The following is a 9,201-nucleotide window of genomic DNA, read 5'->3' as shown; positions in this document are numbered from 1 at the left end:
ATTCTTCTTGATTCTAAATATTTTGAGATTCAATCTAAATAGCAATTATCTTGATACAAAGTAGAAATTTTTAGCTTTTCTTCAAAAAGATCATTTCATCCTTTTTATAAGAAGTATTAAGTAATTAAGTTCAGAAAAAATATTAATTTCTTAGATTTATCTCAAATAATATCTTGTCAAGAAAATAGCTTTGCAAAATTAGATTTGAGATAAAGACATTCTTCTCTTTTTGCTAAAAAGTAGATTAATGAAATACAAGACAAACAATAAGTTATCTGATACAAATTGAATAAAACTGAAGTCTTCTTTAAATATTTAGCTTTAAGAATAAATAATAGCTTTCTTGAGATATTTTGCTTGATGTTAATTTCAAAAGATTTAAGAAGAGTAATTTTTAAGTTTATTTTTGATATCAATCAATCGAAATAAAGTATGAATATTCACTTTTAAGATTAAAAATAATTTTTTGATGTCAATTATTTATCAAAAAGAAAGATGACATGATCAAAATATACGAAGTATGAATAGTTACTCAAAATGAAGCAAACGATCGAAACCACATAAATGCTCAATTAAATCCATAACACAAGCAAAGTGCAATTGTTTGTCCATGATCTTTCTTTTAAGATTAATAATGATTTCTCTTATTAAGTTCTAAAATAATAATAATTTCTCCTATAATTTTGAATAGTGCTTTCTCCCTCTGTTTCATATAATAAATGTCAAAAAAATTATTTTTCTAAATTCTCCCTCTTTTTCTTTCAAAATATGCATAATCATTTAAGCACTCATTTCTCTCCCTTTGTTTTACAAGCAAGGCATAATTTCAATCAAATAGATAAATACAAATATAAGCATCAAATATATTGAATTTTCAAAAAAGATCAAATTTTTATGTATTAGCTGAAATATAAATACAGAATATGATAAAAATATGAAGACATACAAAATGTATGAGAGCTAATTCCTATATCGATATCAACAATGGATTGCTAGGATCACTAATGCTTTATGAAAAACATCCAAGCATCTTAAGGATAGGTCAAATTAATCCTAAGATGAAGGTTCAAGCTAGATAGAAGGAGAGGATGGTCTAATGTCTCCAAATGACTGATCTCGATCGTCAGCATTCTTTTTTTCTGAAATAAGTGCTTGAATCAATCTTACAGTCTCCAATCTAACCAAAAATAATACCTCTGTCAGATCTCATCTCATCTGTTGCGTCTCTAAAGTGTACTTCTGAAGTTTTGCACAAACTGAAGTCACGATCTTAATGAAAATTCTCTCGAAGGATGCATCATCATCTAATCTATTAGATAGTCATGAGCTGCTCTTTAGGTGACTAGTCTGCTAACTCCTCGATCCTATCATCTGCTGGCTCTGCTAATCTGATATTTATAGTTAGTACTACTTCAAGAGCCTCATCATCATCATTTGTTGTACCCTCAATATTATTTTGATTCAATATAAGTCTCATCCCATTGTTTTGCTGTAAGAGATGATCTGAGGTGCTTCCATCAGTCTATAAATATAGCATGCATCCAATACTATCAACATCCATCTCAATCTACATGTCTTTTACTTTAAATATTAGACTTTCGATCATTTTGATGCTTGATCCTTTCTTGCATGAGAAAACGACTTGGAGAAGTCCTAAATTCTTGAATTTTTACATCGGACTTTATCTTCTTTTGGACGAATCACTTTCGAAGTGCCATCGGAGAACAAGAACCATAAGAATCATGTAAAAATGGAGAGGAGAGGTCCAATTTTGAAGGGAGAGGGGTTTGAAAGAGGTTCAGCTTAAAAGGAAAAATGAATAGAATGATAGAGCCATGGAATGTCTTCAATTAAAAAACCCATCCCAGACACGAGTTTCAAATCTATTGAGAAAATATTGAATATGAGTTGACTCCTTATAGAACTATTTTTCTTCAAGAAGCCATGAGTCAACTCCTTGACTTCAAGAGTTGACTCTTTGATACAAAAAATAGTTTAAAAAATTTCAAATCAAGAAAATTGATCAAAATGAATAGAAATAAATAGACAATCAAATCAAGGATCAAGAATGGTATTCAACTCAATTTGAAAAATCAAGAATTAATCAAATAGGAGTTCATAATTAATCTAAGCATATAGGATCAAATCAAAATAATTTGGCAAATCTAGATGAAGGCTCTAAGTATTAGATTCAACTAGGAGATTTTCAAATCCTTAAAAGTTCAAGCTAAAATACAATGCAAATCAACACATCAAGTATGTGATCTTTTATGATTTGATGATGTATCTTGATGTTTTTCAAATTCAGTAATTTTTAAAATATTTCAATAGTTACATATTTTATGACAATGTCAAAAGTTGATTAGTGAGATTTTCACTCAGATATTTTCAGATGCAAACAAACTTATTTTAATTAAGTTTTTCAAATATTTAGCAAAATATGAAAAATTAAAAGAATAGCTAAATTTAGGATAAAACTTATGCTCATAGCAATCAAAATGACACAAAGACTTATGAGAGCACAAAGCTCAATATATTAAACACTCAAGTCAAGAAATTATAGCAAACACTGAAAAATTATCAAAATCAATCACTAATAGAAAATAACTTCAGCAAACAATGATAGTATGATATGTGAAAAATTTAGCACTTACCAAATATCATCATCCATCTATTTCAAGTCCAAAGCATCCATTTTTAAAAATTTGCTCTTTTCATATCCTTGGATGCTTGGCATTCCTACAAAATTACTTCTTAATTTTTAGTACCTAATCCATCTTGAGTCCAATGGAGTTAAAGCACATGGTTTCTTTTGAAATCTAAATTTGTTTGAGCAAAATATGATCAATTCTCTTAATATTATATTTTAAAATTTTGTGGCCTACTTGGTTACATCTAAAATAAATAATATGATAATTTTTATGAAAAACTTTTGTAAACATATTTTTAATATGTTGCTGTTTTCTTAAAGAATTAAAATCGATTTCAGCTTTTATTAAAAATAATATTTTTGTTATTTAACATTGATTGAAAATTTTGAAAATTAAAGATAAACTTTTCTGCTATATATTTCAAAATTTCAATCTTTTTTCTTAATTTTTTATTTTTTGCTATAAGCTCTTTCCTTTCTTTCAGAGATTTTTTTTTTCTTTAGGAGAAAGTTTTAATTTTTTAGATTACTCTTTTAGCTTAATGTTTTCTTCAACCAAAGATTTTTCAGATTTTCATTATTTTTTTTTCTTCAACTAAAGAATTCTTTTCTTCTACTAAAGAAAGATTTGATTTCTTAAGCTCCTTATTTTTCAGTCTTATATTCTTGAATTCATCCATTAAATTAGTAAAGACTTCATATAATTCATCAAAAATAAATTCGAAAGAGTTTTTAAGGATTACCTCATTATCATTAGTCATAAGGCAAGAATTTGAGATACATTCTTTCTATTTCTCAATGTTCTTTTTTTTTTGTCTTGCTCTTCCTTATTTAATGCTTTCTTTCTCTTTTGTTTCTTCTTCTTCTTTTTCTTTTCATCCTCATGAGTCATGAGGCATAAGTTGGGGAGAGCTTCCTTATCTTTTTGATTTACTTCCTCATAAGTTGCTTCCAATTTATCCCATATTTGTTTAGCTAAAATATAAGAGAAAATTAAATTAAATTCATTTAAATTCAATGATTAATAAAGTATATTCATGATCTTAATATTTAGCTGGATCATTTCTTTGTCATTCATCAATGTATTGAGTGTGTGTGGATCATTGATTATAATCTTCTACAAATTATAATCATATGCTTATATAAAGATTTTCATTCTAGCTTTCTAATAAGTATAATTTAATCCATTAAATAGTGAAAGATGATTTATAGAATGTTCTTTATTAAAAAAAGATTTTATTTGGGTTGCCAAGATCTTTGGCTCTAGATCGTTAGGTCAACAACAAATAACAGAGCACCTGCTCTGAAATTAATAATTGTCTAGAAAGATAGCAACCCAAAAGGGGAGGTGAATTGAGTTGTTTAAAAATTTTAATCAAATCTAAAATCTAAGATAGTTATATGCTTTAAATTAATCTAGCTTAAGAGATTGTGGGATGAAAGCAATACGCAACAATGAAATTAAAAGATAAAATAAGCTATGCAAGAATTAAGACAATACTAAATAAGAAATAAAAGCAAATCAAATAAGCACAATAATGCACAATACAAATATGATAAATTTATAGTGGTTTAGTACAATCCTGCACCTACGTCCATTTTTCAAGAATTTCTTAAAAATTTTACTATATTTCTTTTGATTACAGTATGTTTGTTTTATCTGGGATCACAAACAAATCCAATTAATTTTTCAGGATCACCAACCACAACATATATCCCAATTATTTTTTGAATTCATAATTAATCTAATTATTTTACAGACTCACCAATCAAAATCTAACAAGTCCATTTTCAGACTTGGACGGGCTTAATCTCTAATTTTTTTTTCTTCAAAAAAACTTATAAAGAAAACAAAATACATGATATAATTTTCAATATAAAATAAAAATAGAAAAAAAATTTCTCGAAGCTTAAAGAAGTGACTGTGAAATGACTTTTTTGAAGCTTCACTTCTCTTCAATTGATACTAGAGAGGATGTAAATGATGTTGGAGAAGATCATTCTTTGAAAGTTCTCAAATATGTGCACTAATTCTTTTTTTTTCTTCTCTTTTTAATGGTATTTAATGTCCCCCATTCAAATCAATGATTTTCTCTTTTTAATCCTCTTGGGTATCTTTCCAATTGATTATTTAGCCTTTTGTAAATTTGGAAGTGGCTGAAGAGTAAGTTTTGATTGCTGAAAGGACTGAACTAGCCATCAAAGTCAAAAATTAGATATTAAAAAAGTATAGAAAACTAACCATTATGGTAGTCCTATGCTTAGAGTCGACTCTAATTCCAATCGAGTCAGCTCGAAGTGCCATCCGAGTCGGCTCGATCTCTATAAGAGTCAGTTTATTCTCAGTTCTATAAAATTCAACTTTTTATCCTTCTGAAAGAGTCGGCTCGGATTATTTATGAATCGACTTACCGACTGTGCCAAGACATTCTAACGTACCGAAGTTGACTTGAAAGCTATCGGAGTTGGTTTCAAACCTTCCAACTTCATTTTTCTTTATATTTTGACCTCTTAAATTTGAATTTCTTGTCCCTAATGCTTTCAAATAATATTTGTTTCTTTCAATTTTATTTATCTTCATAATGAACCATTCAAATTTGTGAGAATTTATTCTTTTAAGTACTTTGGCTTGACTTCTTGAGAGGATTTATCCTTAAGATAAATTCTTCATTTTGGATACTTGAAAAATATTGCATCTAATTTTGAAACATATGATTAGAATCATAATTACTCAAAATTTGATAATTATCAAAATCAATCATAGGATCAACATTGTACTATTGAATTTTAGCAACCATCATTCATATTGATCCAAATAAAGATTTGTAGTACAACTTTTTTATAACTAATAATAGGAAGGTATATGATGTTGCAAGTGCTGTATAGGTGCTATTTTTGTCAAAAGAAAATCAACTAACATCATTAGGTTAAGAAATTTGCAATTTGCTAAATATTCAAAACGTATAACAATCATTTTTTTTTAATTCTAGGCATTTCATACATATTAAAATGCATGATCATATGAGAGAACTTGCTTTAACAATTTCTAACAGAATATCAAAATTCTCATGGCTGTACAATCTATACTTAGAAGTAGTATGATCATGACATCTTTTAATTAAGCATTTTGATAAGAGATATACATTGTAGGAGGGCAGACTAATAAAGCTAGAAGAATTTATTAAAATAATACTACACAAATGTTGCATCTTCATTTGAACATTCTTAACAAGCAATGCCTCCTCATGCGCAATCTCTAATTATGCAATACATGACACTAGTTAAATGGATTCTACTAAAAAATATCATTCTCCTCTATAACTTATTACTCAATATGATCAATCTACAAAAAGTTATAACTTTATTATTTCTCTACTTGATCATTTAAGGCATATAGATATCACTAATTTATTTCTTTATTTTTTTTTCACATGTGGAAACAAGCATAGAATGAACTTGCTTCAAGCTCCAAGCTCCAACCAAAATGAAAACAATGCCTCAAATACAAAAGTAAAAATCAAAATCTTCTGCATTAAATCAAAAGGGATCAGATGCCTCGTCATAAGCACATATGTATCTATCCTACTACAAACATTGAACTAGTTTGTCCAACAATTTATTTTTATTACTGCTCTCCTTTTTATTAGTGAAATATTGAAAGCAAAGTGGTCAATAATTATTAAATACCTTTCACTTATAATATATTTTCCATTCTAATTTTTGAGATTTTATTTATTCTTATAGTACATAAAATTATATTTGAATTCTTTTATCTTCCCACCAATCATGTGGGTGTGATTCGTGTTTCCATTATTCCTTTTCCTTCTTCTTTTTCTACCCTCCAGCTACCTGACCCTCCGTTGTAAATTATGTGCATTCTGTTATTTAGACACAACATTTTTTTTTTATAAAGGGGAGATCACTTTGTAACCTTCGTGCTAGCTGACCTGTCTTATCTTGCTCACCTAGAAAAATGCCAGCCAGTTATATATATACACATATATTGCATGACTTACATTCGCGTATCAGAACTAATGCAATGTAATGAAGCATCGTACCGATGACCAAGTGTATAAAAAATCATACTCATTTGTTTGATTAATTAATAATTAATGCATCATTCACCAGAGTTGTGCTAGAATACAGCATTTTATATGTAGCAGCAAACGTCATTGATCGAGGACACCCATAAAACAAGGTTGTGGACCCATCTGATTAAAATAACATCCGAAGAATGGCTGCCCCCCATTAGAGAATGAGAAATTTTTTACTTCCTAAGATTCCAAGTACCTAAAGACCACACGGGCCCATGGGTTCTACTAAAACCAAGCCGGCCGTCTAATTTGTTTGGTCTTTCCTTTTTATGTTTTTAATTCTCATGTCATGCTCATGATCATGTGTCGTTTGGGCGCCGTGTTTTTCTTTACGTTTTTTATGGTCTCGCGTGAGTTGCATGGAATGGGGCAGTTGACATTCTAAGTTTGTGCTTCTAGGGGCCGCAGAAGAGCCACTTTATCACGGAGCGGCAAAGTCAAATGTGCCCTTTATACCCCCCAAAAGAAAAAGTCATATGTGTCCTTCTCTCTTCTGACCTCCGGAGGTCGTCCTCACGTTGTCCCCAGGTTATACAGGATGGTTCTCTCTCTCTCTCTCTCTCTCTCTCTGTTGATGAGTCATGCAGGGAGATTGTAATTGGCAATTGATCCCATCTTGTCACCCCCACAGTTAGCTGGACATTATACCCTACGTTCCATGCATCGTGTAGCCATATACACAACCAATCACAGCCACTTATTTTTGTAAAAATAAGCACTTCATAAATAAGGTCTATAAAAATGAATAATTACGGTTGGTTGTATGCAATTATGTGACGCACATGATGCAGAATATAATTTTTTTAAATTAAATTATCTCTATAACAACTATATAGTGGCTATTATTTGCCATCATGTCCAATATCAAATTATAATAAAATTATTTGATATAAAAATAATAATGATCTAAATAGTGGTTAGGAAGGTATTATAATCAATATATATATATATATATATATATATATATATATATATATATACAAAATTTATGCCATTTCATGAGATAAATTTGTAGGTGCAGCAAAATTGATGAAAAAATTGAATTTTTAAGAAGGCATGATCTAGAAAAATGGTGCAAATAAAAGATAAAAATTATTATGTTTGTTATATAATTGCTATTATAAGATAAAATCAACTAACAATAATTATTTATAAACCCTTGATTAATTATTAATATACATAGCATGGCAGACCTCTTTGAAATTGCAACAGCTATTTTAATGTTATGATCTTATAATTTTAAACTATGCTACTATCACCATCGGATTTGTTCATTATTTTAATTAAAATATGCTTCCATCACCATCCAAGCATGGTGTACAATGATGTCTAATAACAGCTCTTGCAAGAAATTTCAAAAGGGATTGTTGGATGATATGCTGACAATGAATATTTGAATACATAGACTGCTATTTCATTATAATAAAATTATTTTAAAGAGAAATGCCTTTCTAACAAAAAAATATAAACACATAGCTATGATAGTTTATATACAACTTTGCCTTCTATTAGATCACTGCACCACATGGCTCAATTGCTTGTGGTACATCCAAATAAAAATATCATCCAAGAGATTTTTGTTTTGTACTTGCACTATTTAAAAAAAAATGGAATACTTGACTAAATAAAGAATACTTTATAACTTTAAATTCTTTTTGGGTAAGCTATAAATTTAAATTATCAATATCAGCTGAAAAATATTTTTTTATTTGTTAAATAGTCAAAAAATTTATTTGCTTAAGATTGATTTGGATTGGCTATCCTAATTTCTCAATTAGGGATGATTACTTTTCAGTATAATGACAGGTAATAATTATTATAACAACATTTTATCTTTAGACAATTTCGATTTGGGGACCATAAGCTATATTATCATGGTGATTACTTGCCACCATTGGATTAGGACCTCTTTTAAAGAATTGGTTAACCAGCTAAGCTAATAGTTGTTGGTTGCTGTAGTCAAAAAAATTGTGTTGTTGAATCTTAATTTTTCTTGTCTCGTCTTGATTAAGCCAACCACAACTTTAGTAGATATTGGTCTTCATTAGAACCACACATTGAGGCCACCTAAGGTTGGTGAGCAATTTGTCAAAGTGCCCATTGTTGTTGGTAATTTCCATGGACTATTTGTCATGTAAGATAAATGCAGATCCTTCTCTTAGATGTATAATGTGCCATCATCTATGGGGGGTGCTTACTCTCCGTTTCATCCCCTCTGGACCATTAATCATGGGAGCTTGTGGTTCATTGATGACTGCCATTAGGGATATGGTTATCAAAATAAGGTATACCATATAAAATACGTAAAAATATCTTCTTTGATAGTTGTCCATCTTCTAATGGTGGCCATCAAATGTGCCTTGGATTTTATGGTGCAAACCCCACACGTAATGGAATTGTGCTTAAATCAGATATTCAAATAGATTTTAGGTATTTTGGGATTTTTGTTTTAACGAT

This window comes from Elaeis guineensis, chromosome 13 (genome assembly GCF_000442705.2).
Source record: "Elaeis guineensis isolate ETL-2024a chromosome 13, EG11, whole genome shotgun sequence".
NCBI classification, from domain to species: Eukaryota; Viridiplantae; Streptophyta; class Magnoliopsida; order Arecales; family Arecaceae; genus Elaeis; species Elaeis guineensis.
The sequence above is the reverse complement of the archived record's forward strand: the minus strand, read 5'-3'. Positions refer to the sequence as shown.